The 14,885-nt window shown below is 32.0% G+C and overlaps 1 protein-coding gene across 1 annotated transcript in view; it reads right to left on the bottom strand.

The window, feature by feature from the left end:
- LOC126739177 (E3 ubiquitin-protein ligase TRIM9) overlaps window positions 1–14,885 on the bottom strand; it is a 390,452-nt gene that overhangs the window by 212,576 nt on the left and 162,991 nt on the right. The gene's annotated exons all lie outside the window — the stretch shown is intronic.

A 14,885-nucleotide genomic window follows, 5' to 3' on the forward strand; every position in this document is an offset into this window, starting at 1 on the left:
TTTTTCCTGATGTTATTGTGTGATTTTAAACTACTTTTGTTTACGCAAGGAATTATAAACAAATTCCGATATTTTTTAAGAAGACAAATTTTTATTTTCCAATGTGATGAATATTTCTGGCAAGTATTGTTAGAAATAATAAGCTAAATATAACTAAAATATAGTTTACATAAAGATTTCTGGTTACAAAAAATTATCTACTTAAGTTTACAGAACTAACTAAATTAATTAATTTTATTTATACATTTCGTTTTTGTGTAGTGATAACATTTTGTCATCGATTTTATACATCGATACATCAAAGTTGTAGCAACTGTTTGGCTTAATCAGTCTTTTAGTGTGCAATGTCACTCTTAATGTTGTTTCACCCAGTTTATTCCTAAGTTTAGTTTTATTTAGGCTTATATAACTAAAACCTCTTCCTACACATGCACTGCTATGGGGTAAAATAAGCAATGATTTAACAAACTTGACCAATTCGGGAAACATCTCAGAATCGTCTCCTCTCTTTATTACACACACTGTTTTCCAGAAATCTGTGGAATCCATAATAACATATATATCAACATTTTTTAAAAGCCTATAATCCCGATCTAATGTATTTAAATCAGGGACTACGTGTGGAAATTGTTTTGCATTATCAATACTCTCAATAGTAGAAATATTTGATGGTTGTAAGAAGTGTAATAATTTTAATATTTCTATTTCCCTGGTGTTAAAAGGAAACCTTGTAAATAACTGGTGGGCTGCTTCTACGAAAAACTCTAAACACTTTAATCTGAAAGATTTTTTTTGTTGCTCCGTTTATATATTTTACTCAAATGCTACTGCTATTTTGGGTCCTATATACACTTTTTCGAGAGGGAGATAGTATGCAGGGTTACGATATTGGATTTGTATTATATCAGTGTTTTTTAAATATTCGGGTCTTATATAATAGCTTAGTAACATTTTATAGGCAGCACTGATTTTTGAGTATAAATAATAAATTTTAGAATTTTCTGATTGAAACTCTAAGTTTAAATTATTAAAAATTGGCAAAACATATTTTAAGAACTGTAAGTATAATTTAGTGGTGGGATCGTTGTAAGGCTTTTAATGCTTAATATTGCTCAAGAACTCTCAATATTGCTGCATTTAAGGACAAGCATCTCGTCTGTGCTGGATGTAAAAGTTTATGGGGCTTTATATTCAGAAAGGTTTAAAATTCTTTAAATTCTGACTGTCTTTTAAAACTATGCTGAAAATAAGAGTAAGAAGTATTTCTAACAAACTTTTCTAATGCATTGGGTAACTTCTCACACGCTTAAGAAGCACATAGACCATAGTGCTAATGAATGGCAAATACATTTCATAATGGGGAATGTCTTTCGATAAATGAGTTTTCAGAGAATTTTTTCGCCCCATCATGGTATTAGCATCGTCTGCAGCAAAACCAACCATATTTGTTTTGTACGGTATTTCGTAATTATTAAAAAAATATATAAGAGTATTGAATGATTTTATGTTACGCCTCTGTGTTATGTTACGCGCCTCTGTTTTAAACCTGTTATTTCGCCCGTCCATCTCTCTCTTGCTTTAAACTATAATCGAGCCACGTTATGTGAATCCATTCCGATATTCCTGTGTAACCAAAAGAGACAGATATATATCGATTATGTGCGCTAGTAGTAGTGGTGGTGGTAAACGTCTGTTTGCGTGTGCAACGGCCCCGCGAGAGGGAGAGAGTCGCTTTTTTCTTTTTGTATGAATCTCAGGTTTTTTTATGTAATGCTGTAATGAACTTCCTTTAGGCATTTTAAGTTTCAATTAAAGGTTGTAAAATTGAGCCTTTAGTTTAATTTCCACCATTGGGGATGTCTCAGGCACCCTGCCGCAAGTGAGCCCCAACAAGTATTATATAAACCTTCGGCACTTGCATCGGCCACGGGAATTACCGCAAAAAATTCATCTTTAATTGTCAAATCTTTACTATTAAAGCGTACCACCATTGCTAATTTTTTTTTACCGCGGAATTATCAGTAGATTCATCAACAAGCAGCGAGAATTTTTCTTTTTTCAGTATGTCTACTAAAGTTTCAAAGCTTACTTTACCTATTACATTATTAATTATTGCAGTACACTTGGTTCTGCTACATGATAGTCTTGATACTTGGGAAGAGTTCATTCCAGAATTACATATACTTTAGACCAACTCAGACAAATGATCCGCTACATTGATAGGAATATTGTGTTCTATAATAAAGCCCGCTATTATTATTTCATTATGTTTAACAATTTTCTCATTAGTTTGAAAAAACAAGTTCTTATGCAAATCGGACTGGTTTTTTAAACTAAGAAGGTTTGTTTGAAGTTTTTGTTTTTTTGAGGCGTTGTGCTTTTTTACTGCCCTAATGCCGCCAATAAAATCTTTTTTACAAACTTTACATTTAAAATAAGTGTTACCTAGAGTAGTTTTCTGAATCCAATGCTTAAAATCATTATGTTGCTCCCAAGTTTAATTATATTTGTGAGCATAGCATTTTTTTTCTGTGGAGTCTTTTCTGCATCATTGGTGTCTGATAAAAATTAGAATCAGATGAGACCAAAGCGGAAGTAGATGGAACCGGCGGAGACGGTTGACATATTATTTAATGAGGAACTAGTGCCAGGCTTTTCTGTGTTTGAATCTATTTGCTTTTCGACAGGTTTCAAAAACCGTTTCATGATATTAAATATTTTAATAACACTGGTAATCATTTTAAAATGCACAATCGATTTATATATATCTTATGTTAATAAGATAAAATGAAACAAAACATGTGCATGAAAAATTCTGTGATATATAAATCGCGCATAAATCTTAGATCCCACAATAGTTTAGGGGAGTTACCGGAATAAAACCAGGTCAACTAATCGCAGTGTATCAGTTCAGTTAATGTACACGCCTACATGGCGGGCACCTTGCAACAATTTCGCAGACAGTAGTAATGGTCAAATATACATGAGACACGATAACGGTACAATACGCGAAGCCGCAAAATGTGGTACTAGTTCGGGAATGTAGTAATTATTGGAGATCTGGTAACTGAAAAATTGTTGAAAATATTCAAAGTTGAGATGAAATTTTTAAAATCACCAGAAATTGCCATTTTACAAAAAGTTTTTCACCAATCACCAGGTTCATCATAAAATCCCCAGATCTGCTAATATTTCACCAGACCTGGCAACAGTGGCTCAAGGTGAATAGAATGGCGACCATCCCCACCCGACCAGACGTCCCCACCACTACCTATCCCCACTCAAAAACCGTCAGGTTTGACTGTCGGACCCTGGTTTTGTAATCGAGAGTCACATAATACTTGAAAACCAATGTGGCTTTTTAAAAGGTTCAAATACTGCAACAGCGCTTGTGTCTGTAACTGATTATATTTTGGAGTCTAACGATAAAGGCCCCGGCTAGTCTCTTAATATTATTAGATTATTCTAAGGCTTTTGATACCCTGGACCATGCACTCTTATGTTCCAAACTGAATTTTTATGAGTGCTCAGATGCTTCTTTAAATATTATCTCATCTTTTCTTAATAATAGATTTCAGAAAATAACACAATGAAACTTCTTCTCAGACCCTAAGTATTCATTCCGGTATTCCTCAAGGCTTTATTTTATCTCCTTTGCTTTTTATAATATACACCGCTGATATTGTTCATTCTACTAATTTCTGTACAGCTAACGCCTTTGCTGACGATACGCAACTGGTATATAACTTTGATGCCACCAAGTTTAGTGATGCAACACAGCGTGTTAATCACGACTTAGAAACCATTAGGTCTTTGTCTAATATACATATTCTACAACTTAACTTCAATAAATCCAAGCTTCTATGTTTTGCAAGTAAAAAAAATAAAATGATTGTCAAAAATAATGTTAGTATTAACCTAGGAGAGGTCATACTTCCTTTCGAAGCTTCCACGAGAAATTTAGGTTTACATATGGAGAAAGATCTTCGTTTTAGTGAACATGTCAAACAGTTGAACAAAAAGGCCTTTTTGGCCTTAAAATTATTTTTTATTCAGACACTCACTTCATTTTAAATTAAAAAAGCTACTTTGTGAGTCTCTTGTTCTTAGTCATTATGCTTACGGCGATTTTATATATACGCCTTGTTTGCGGTTATTAGAACAACAAAGAATTCAGAAAATGCAAAACTCTTGTTGTAGGTTAATATATGGCATTAAAAAGGGAGGCCGCATAAAATATCAGAAACGAATTGGCTGAATATGTCAAACAGATGGAATTTTCATCTTGCCAATTTTGTTCATAAAATTATCACCGGCACTTCTAAGACCTCTTCTATAAAAAAACTCAAGAGTAAATTTATTCCAAGAAACAAAGTTCATAACTTAAATACAAGAAGCAAAAAATGCCCAAATTTAAAACTGCTCTATTTAAAACGTCATTAACATTCAATGCTATTAAACTCTACAACCATATTCCTAACCACTTTAAAATTCTTGATATTAATAAATTCAAATTTAAATTTCGTTCTTTTCTCTTTCAAGCGCAAATATAACTAAATATGTTCAATTTTATCAAAGTCTTTAAGTTGAAAAATCCTGTTTTATTGCACCAATGATCTGTGTATTTTTATTTTGAGTTTGCTGCACGTCCCCTTCCCTTTACCTGTGCAAGGAACTTGAACAAGATTTCGAATAAAAAATGAGAATATGTCACTATGAGTTTTTTTCTTTTTATTTCGGTTTTTTCTAATAAGCAGAAACTCGTCAACAAGTACCAGTCATTTGTTTTCGGCTTATGAAATATTCCGAGAAACCTGTCCTTTTTAAAATATATTATATTTTTCCCATTAAGCCTAAATACGCTGAATGGAATTAATAGCGATTCATTTTATTCTATATTATAATATTGAATTTTCTACGGATGCTCATTTTTACTTTAAAGTAAATAAATTTCATTTCATAACGTAAAAAAACTTTTTGCAACCCAATTAATGGATTCCAATCATTCAGACGCAGACCGAATCTCCATTAAACAACAAAACAATTTGCATATCACAAGAATAATCCTCGGAATATTGCAGATAAGAGGGTGGCGAACAATAAACCAGAGGCATCAGTGATTAATATCAATAATTAGTCGGAATTTGCATCAATCGAGCTACTGCCGTTTAAGCTGTACAAGTCTTAAGGCCCATCCAGAGCGATGGTTCTGATTATTAAACGATCCAATCAAAATTTGGTTATTGCTTTGGATTTCATATTTTATAAACTCGCTTAATATTAGTTTTGTCTTGTAGTTAAGTCTTACATGAAAATAGAAATATTTTAATTTATTAAATATTTAAAATATTTTAATTGTTTTTATTTTAATGAATAATTTCAATATCTTATGAAAAGGTATAAGCCAGTTTATAATAATTAACATAATTAATAACGCTTTATTGAAAAGTTAGTAGGGAAAGTCTTTTCTCCACAAATAAAATGCTAATCCTCTAATTTCAGGAGTGATGCATTTCGGCAAGTGTTCTTGCCATCATCAGACTCTAAAATATATTACAAACAGTTCAAAAATATATACGAACATTTTTTTTCTTGACAGGTGACAAAAAAATACAGAGAAAATTATAAAATTGTAAAATATTTACTGAGTTACTTAACACATACACAAATTCTAAACAATAACAAACAATACTAGTGAACAGTTAAAATTATAACAAAATTGAACAATATGAGATTAGCAGATTTCTACTCAGTACTGGGAGCGAGTGAGAGAGAAGAGTTAAGGTTGGATCTTTTGGAAATCCTGGAAATAAATAAAGCCATCAAATCACCGGTTTACACTTGCATTAATGAGCAAATTCAATTTGAGACCAACACTTTCTTTAATTCTTTGGGTCCTAGCAGTAACACTGACATTTGATTTGATCTGACTTATTAACGCACATTTATTTGTTTATTTATTCACACTCTATAACACTACAGTCCGATGGTTCTCTCTCACTCGCTCTTAGTACTGAGTAGAAATCTGCGAATCTCATATTGTTCAATTTTGTTATAATTTTAACTGTTCACTAGATGCCATGCAATGTACCTGTAAAGGAATTATGGTTATATTTTTTATTAATTATGGTTGTATTTTTTACAGAAATGACTGGTCAGGAAAATACTTTTTTAATCGATATTGGTGCAGATATTTCTATATATAAAAATGACACAATTAGTCCAAACAAAATTATAAATTCACACATCCCTAGTCAAATTAAAGGAGTACCAGATGTTATCACAACTTTAGGTATTGCAAGAACGGTCATTTCTGTTAATGGACACGAAGTCGAACATTCTTCTCACGTAGTAGATTCTTTATTTCCGATCCCGACAGATGCAATATTGGGTCGAGATTTTGTTGCTAAATTCAAATGTAATTTAAACTATTCGGATTGGACTATGACTATTAGGCCGAATAACAATAATATTATTATACCGATTCAAAATAGTATTTCTGAAGACTCTATAGTTATTCCAGCTAGGTGTGAGGTACTAAGAAAGATAAAAAGCCTACAATTTGGTAAAGAAGATTCAGTAGTAGAAAATGCGGAACTAAGGTCTGGTATCTTGTTGCGAGAACTATTGTCTCAAAAAATTCCCCTATTGTTAAGATTATTAATACAACAAGCGAAAACGTTACTCTTAATAATATTCAGCTAAAAACGACAAGCCTAGCAGAATTTAATATCTATAAAATCGATACAGAATATAACGATAGAAATTCTAATCTCATGACGCAGCTTAATGTTAAAGATATACCTGAGTTTGTCAAAGAAAAACTAATTAAGTTATGCAACGAATTTTAAGGTATTTTTGCCCTTAAGTCAGATAAAATAACAGTTAACAACTTTTATCAACAAGAACTCCGACTAACTGATAGGTCACCCATGTATATTAAAAATTATAGAATTCCGCATACTCAAAAAAAAATAAACAAACAAGTCAATAAATTATTGGAACAAAATATTATAGAGCCATCAATCTCCAACTATAATAACCAATTTTGCTGGTACCCAAAAAATCTCCTGACGGTCAAACAGCATGGAGGTTAGTGATTGATTTTCGCCAGCTAAATAAAAAACTTATTGCTGACCAGTTTCCACTTCCTCGCATCGATGATATATTAGATCAGCTAGGAAGAGCTCGGTAGTTTTCAGTAATTGATCTTATTAGTGGTTTTCACCAGGTACCCTTATGTGAAAACTCTCGAGACGTAACTCAATTTAGTGTTGATGCGGAATCTTTCAGATTTACACGTTTACCTTTTGGACTATCAGTTAGCCCAAACAGCTTTCAGCTGATGATGTCAATGGTATTCGCCGGCATTACCCCTGAAAGGGCTTTTTTGTATATAGATGATCTTATCGTGATTGGTTGTTCTGAAAATCATCATTTTCAAAACCTGTATAAAGGTTTTGAAACATGCAGAAAATTTAACTTAAAATTAAATCCTGAAAAGTGCAAATTCTTTAAAAACGAAGTAACATATCTAGGTCACAAAATAACAAACAAAGGTATATTACCCGACGATAGTAAATATGACATCATAAATAACTATCCAGTACCCAAAACTGCTGACGAGGTCAAGCGGTTCGTTGCCCTTACAAACTAGTATCGCCGATTTATACCTAGGTTTGCAGAAAAATCAGCTCATCTTAATAAATTAACTAGAAAATTTTTTTATTTTACATGGACGCCAGATTGCCAAAAATCTTTTGATGAATTAAAAAATTCTTTAATTTCACCTAAAATATTGCAATACCCTGACTTTACGAAACCATTTATAATAACAGATGCCTCAAAAATTGCATGCGCTGCTGTTCTTTCACAAAATTTTAATGGCAACGATCTGCCAGTGGCGTACGCATCCCGATCATTTACCAACGGAGAGTCTAATAAACCAGCCATTTTAAAAGAATTAACAGCAGTTCATTGGACAATTAAACATTTTCATTGCTATATTTACGGTACAAAATTTTTAGTGCGTACCGGATCATAGACCGCTGGTATATTTATTTTCCATGAAAGATCCTTCATCTAAGCTGACGAGAATCAGACTAGACTTAGATAATATACTTACAAAGTGCACTATAAATGATTTTAAAGAAAAAATTAATGAAATAATACAAAATATTACAATTGTGCTTTGCAATTCTCAGGAATTATTGATCACAAGCAAAGAAAAAAGAAACGAATTAATTAAAAAATTTTATGATGACCCCTTGTTCGAAGGTCACTGTGGACGTTTGCTTAAAAAGTTAAAGTCTTCTTTTAAATGGAGAAAAATGTCTCATGAAGTCGCGAATTTTTGTAAAAATTGTCACAAATGTCAAATAAATAAAGCAACCGCGAGACATATGGAGCCTCTAGTAAGTATTGGCACCAACGCCTCAAAAAGCATTTGACATAGTTTGTGTTGATACTATACGTCCATTCCAAATGTCGAATTTAGGAAATGCTTTTGCTGTAACAATACAATGCGAACTAACTAAATACGTCATTATACAACCAATACCCAATAAAGAAGCGTCCACAGTTGCTAAAGCAATTTTTGAAAAGTTTATTCTTGTATATGGACCCATGAAAATCATCAAGACAGATTTGGGGACAGAATATAAGAATGAACTATTTCAAAGCCTTTCTAAACTACTCAACATTACGCATAATATGTCCACCGCTTATCATAGTCAATCTATAGGCGGATGTGAAAGAAATCATCGTGTTCTTAATGAATTCATGAGGATGTATGTTAATGATGCGTGTACAGACTGGGATATATGGACACAATTTTTCTCATTCTGTTACAACACAACCCCCAGTACATATCATTACTATACACCTTTCGAGTTAGTGTTTGGTAGAAAAGTTAATATACCAGAAAACCTAAACGGATCATGTGTAGATCCTCTTTATAATATAGATGCGTATGATCAAGAAGTTAGGTATAGGTTGCAGGTTGCGCATAAGAGAGCTAAAGAGTATTTGGAAAAGGCAAAGGAAAATCGCAAAGCTATTTGCGACACTAAAAATTCAAAAGAACTATTTCTTAAATCAGGTGATCTTATATTACTTACGAACGAAGGACGACAAAAATTAGATCTGTGGTTCAAAGGATCTTATACTGTTGTCAATGGTGTTAATTGCGATATTAAAAATGATAAAGGCAAGCAAATGACGGTACATAAAAATCGTCTAAAACCATATAATAACACGCTGTAAAAATGTTTATTTCAGCATATTATAGGTGTAAATTTTGTTTAGTTTAAGTATCAGTGTAGAAAAGGACACACAGTGCAATAGACACCAAAGTGCAACTCAACAAAATAGTGTTATACTTATTGGTTAATGGTTAATGTAAACAATTATGTTTAGCTATTTCTATTGTTTATAATTTTATATTTGGGTAATTAGTTTAGCATACCATAGAAATGTAGGTCAATAAATATTTTATTTATTTTACTATTGGGAACGTTCCATTCGTTTTAAAATATGGGGATTTATTTACTTTAAAAATGGTTTGGTTTTGTTTTAGTTTGTGTAATTATTTAAGATTGTATAAATATGTTGTATTCTCACCTTTTACTTATTAGTTTTTAGATTTTACAATCAGAATTTCCTTCACTAGTGGCCATAGTGAAGTCCATTTTCTAAGAAAGGGTAGGTGTAGGGAACACACTGTACATTATTAGTTATTCTAATATTTGTTGAATGTTTAGGCAATAGCTTAAGTGAAACATTGCTACCACAGCAATATTGAATACATGTAACGATTATTATAATCAAACATGAATCAATTAATAGATGACAACCAAACTAAACGGTGTGTTTAAATAACCTACTTTACAAAATAAAGAAATTGATATTAATCATATGAAATCTACAAGTTCACTAGAATTAAGCAATTCATAAAAGTTAAATAAAGTGATAAAAACATAAGAATATAATTTCGATATTGAATACGTAAAAGGTACGCAAAACGTTTGCGCCGATGCTCTTAGTAGAATTAGTATTCATGAACTTCAAGACGTTCATAGAGGCATTACTCAGGTATTGGCTATTACTCGAACTATGTCTAGAACTACCGAATCAATTAATAAACCAGTGTTGCAACAACCAATATTGAAACCATCGGTGTACGAAGCAGTGTGTAATGTTGACATTATTAAATTACCTTCACTGCATTTTCAAGTTAGACCTAATCATCTTAGGATGCTTATTAGGTACAAAAACAAGTTATATGCACAAAAAACTTTTAAAATCTCAAATGGCAACATTGCATTAGAGTATATGTTGTCTCAGTTGGATAATATAGCTGGAGATTTAAATATAAACAAAATAAAACTAAGCTTAGGAGATTCAATTTTTAATTTATGCGGAATTAATAAGTTTAAAGAGATAGGCCTTAACATATTAAAAAATACTAGTATTGCTCTTTCGCAAGTAAAGAAATTAGTTACAGATCAAAATGAAAAAATAAAATTAATTGAGGATTACCATGCTAACCCTATATTGGGCGGACATTGTGGCCAAAAACGACTTTTAAAAAAGTTAAAGGCTAGTTTTACTTGGAAAAATATGTCACGCGACGTCGCCAATTTTATAAAAAAGTGTCATAAATGCCAAGTACACAAAATTAAAATTAAACTCGATAAACCACTAGTAATTACCCCAACCCCCCAAAAGCCTTTTGATATTGTCTGTATAGATACAATCGGCAGATTTCCCAAATCTGACGACGGTTTCGAATATGCGGTAACTATACAATGCGGACTAACAAAATACGTAGTAATTATTCCAATATCAGATAAACAAGCTTTACCTGTTGCAAAAGCTATTGTTAAATATTTCATTCTTATTTATGGTCCTATGCGAGAAATTAGGACAGATATGGGAACCGAATATAAAAACCAGGTATTTGAAAATGTAACTAAATTCCTAAAAATAAATCATAAAATCTCAACAGCTTATCACAGCCAAACAGTTGGAGACTGTGAACGAAATCATCGCGTTTTAAATGAATATTTAAGGATGTACATTAACGATTCAAAAACAGACTGGTCTACATGGACTCAATACTACGCATTTTGTTACAACACGACACCAAGTTCTTATCATGATTTTACCCCATTCGAGCTGGTATTTGGGAAAAAAGCTGATTTTCAAGACTCATTGAAAAACTCTCAAGTTGATCCATTGTACAATATACATGCTTACGATCAAGAATTTCGTTATAGGCTACAATTGGCACATAAAATGCCAGGGGAGTTTCTTAAACGAGCAAAGTTGGACAGAAAAGCCCAACTTGACATAAACGCAAAAGTATCCAATTTGAGTCCAGGTGATTTAGTTACGGTTACAAATGAAAGTCAGCATAAATTTGACTCGTGGTACAATGGTACTTTTTCAGTTATTGGCACAGAAGGCCCAAACTACACTATAAAGGACGATAAAGGAAAATCAATTACTTTACACAAAAACCGCGTGAGAAAATATTTTCTATAAATAAGATTAATTTGATTTTTTGTAGTTACATTATATTCATGTACTTATAATTTATTGTTTATGTACTTATGGGAGTACTTTTAAGTAAGAAATTTAATCATATATACTGACTTTGCAAAGTCGCTTATAGGTATTTTAAGGTTTAGGATTAAGGTTTTTATAGGTTTTTTAAGTCTTAATTTTTTTTTCATAAGTTAAGCTTAACTTTAAGAATCGGTAGGTTAAGTAATAAATGTAATTCAACATTTAAAAAATATTTAATGTTTTATATTTTCCCAAAGAATGACGTTCACAAGTGGCCATAGTGAAGGTTCTTCTCCAAAAGGGGATGATGTAAAGGAATTATTTATAATATTACGCAAATTCTTTAAAAGCAAAGTAGGTTACATTTTATTTATTATAAACATTAATAGTAGGTTGCAATAACTAGTCGACCTAGTATAGCAGCCATTTGCAAAATAAGCTATATCGCGGCTCGTGTCTAATCATGTAACTGTGACGCTGTTCAATTGCTTTTTGTATGGAAATATTTTTCAATTCATTCAATAAACAGTTTTAGATGGGGAATCTTCTTTGTTTTACTTGCCCTTAGTACCCGGCTATTACATACCATTCAAGTATTGTTTGTTATTGTTTAGAATTTGCGTATGTGTTAAGTAACTCAGTAAGTATTTTACAGTTTCATAATTTTATCTGTATTCTTTTATGTCACCTGTCAAGAAAAAAAAATGTTCCTATATTTTTTTGAACTGCTGTAATATATTTTAGTCTGATGATGGCAAGAACACTTGCCGAAATGCATCACTCCTGAAATTAGAAGATTAGCATTTTATTTGTGGATAAAAGACTTCCCCTACTAACTTTTCAATATTATATTAACTCCACTTCAGAATGGACTTTTTCCTTAATATAATAACTCTTTGTCCTATTCTATTTTTTTAAAGCAGTCTTAGAGCAGTTTATCGAAAATTATAACAATTCGGTCAATACACCCATGACGCTTTACCGGAAAAACCTTACATGAAAAATAAAGTCTCTTACAACAACTTCCCCCAGTCAAAAAACTCATAAAAAATCTCCCCATATCAAAACGGCGGCTGCCGCCCTCTCTCTTGCATATTTGTAGTAGCTTTAACCAACGTCAGCCCTTATTCTAAACCTTTAAATCGGTTTCAATTTGAAAAGCTGAGCCCCCTAACGTTTTCTTAGAAGTTGTAAAAACAGGTTTTATAATTTACTCAGTTATACACTCGACTTTACATAAGTTGTTCTGTTATATTTAGGGGGAGTTTTATTTTTTATATATGTATGACTCAAGGTTAGAAATTGCTTTATTTATTCTTAAGGGTTTCCGTGAGACTTAATGTTATCAAAGGCATAAAATCCAACGACAGCCCCGAGTTGTTTAATTCGATTTGAATATTTTAACGAGGACACCTTACGCCACAACCCATTAAATTCTTAATTGAAACACGTCGAGATCGTCGTCTTTTGGCAATCCTGCACCAGAAAGGGGGTTATTTCCCACCCCTGGAATCTTATCGACTGCACGCTATTATATGTCATTAAGGGTTCAATTTAGGTAACTAAAAAGTCATTAACTTGTCTTAGGTTTCCATCATCGCTGTGGTTCGGCGAGAGCCGATTACTTTTGAACATTTCATTTGAGGTAATCTATAAAATGGAAATTTAATTCTTGAAATATTTATTTCATGAATGTATGTTAAGAGTTTTCCAAAGGCATTATTTTTTCTCTCAGGAGGCCAAACGATCTTGTATTTTTTTGATCCGGGCCTAATGACTTTAGGCGTCAAGTCCGAATGCATTTGACTTTTCTCTTTTACCAAGTAGGTCTAAAAGACTATCAGCTGTACTCTGTATTGATGTACACTTCCTCCTATTTATATGAATTGTAAAGAAAATCCCTCTCCAAGATACAAAGAAGGTGTGATATTCTAGCGTTTCTCCCGTTCGTTAACGTATGATTTTAATACACGATCCACAAGAATAGTTAACTGATTTATTTACATACTTACACTAGAACACGATCACTTAAGATTACTAGAAATGTTTATTATATGCCTTAGTTATTTACTACTATTTATGTCCGATTTAAATAATGTTATTCCATAAATAATAGTCCGGAAAGACTAACCGGTTTACAGGGACTTTTTCTAGGGAGTTGAGTTTATTCGACAGTCTTGATTTAAAAGTTCTAAACAACAAGAACAACTCCCTAGATCTGATAGATTCCAGAAACCCTGTCAAATTAAATGATAAAAAAGAAAAGAACCTCTCAGGCCGGCTTCGTGGATTCTCTGTATGGTCAGTTGTCTCAGTCACACTCACTCACTCAGTAGTAAAACACATGAATTCAATTTAAATAGGGTGTTTATTAAAGTTAATATCTTACTTGATCAGAGACAATGAGTTAATTAAAGTTGTAAGGAAAACAAAATCTACATGGAAATAAATATTATACTTATGGAAAGTAAATATGCATGATGGTCTGAAAAATGTAAGTAAAAAAAAAGAAAAGATGTATATATATATATATATATATATATATTTATATACGGCCGGGCGGCGCCGGCGCCGCGGTTTTATTTGTTTATATCAGACTTTAATACTTTAGTTCGTGTTTAGTTTAATGTTTTTCTTCTAGTTCGGCTTGTAGTTAATACTAGAATGTAAATATACCTCAAAAGTGTTGTGTTCCGGGTTGTAACGGAAACTATAAAAACGGACCTAAAGTGCATATCTTCGGTTTTCCTAAGGATATAAATCTAAGGCCAAAATGGGTAGAAGCCATACACAGAGACGACTTTCAGCCCACAAACAACACCAAAGTATGTAAAGCTCATTTTCCTGAAGATAGTATAATAAAGAGTACTTAAGTTCAAGATTCCAACACAGGTAAAATTTTTACAATAGAATTACTAAAACCACGGCTAAAAGAAGACTGTACACCATCTATTTTTTTAAATTGCCCTAGTTATTTGTCAAAAACTATAAAAATACGGCCAAGTAAAGATGAAAGGTTTAAAAATATTAACGAGTTGAATTTAGCAAAAGCTCTTGAATTAAGCAAAATTGACTTTGGCGAGCATGAGAAATAAAATAATTTTGACAGTTTTGAAGAGTTTATTGAAAAATTTTCTGCTTTTAAACTACCGAAAGATTGGTTTACTGCTCACAGTGAGTCTCAAGACAGAAAAAAGCTAACAATTTTTAAAATTGAATACACACCTGGTCCATGCATTAATTGGACAATTGTTTTTAATTTTAATTTAAATGTTAAAACTTTTTTATATAGCGAGCCAGTTTGTGTTTTAACA

Source organism: Anthonomus grandis, chromosome 8 (assembly GCF_022605725.1).
Source record: "Anthonomus grandis grandis chromosome 8, icAntGran1.3, whole genome shotgun sequence".
NCBI classification, from domain to species: domain Eukaryota; kingdom Metazoa; phylum Arthropoda; class Insecta; order Coleoptera; family Curculionidae; genus Anthonomus; species Anthonomus grandis.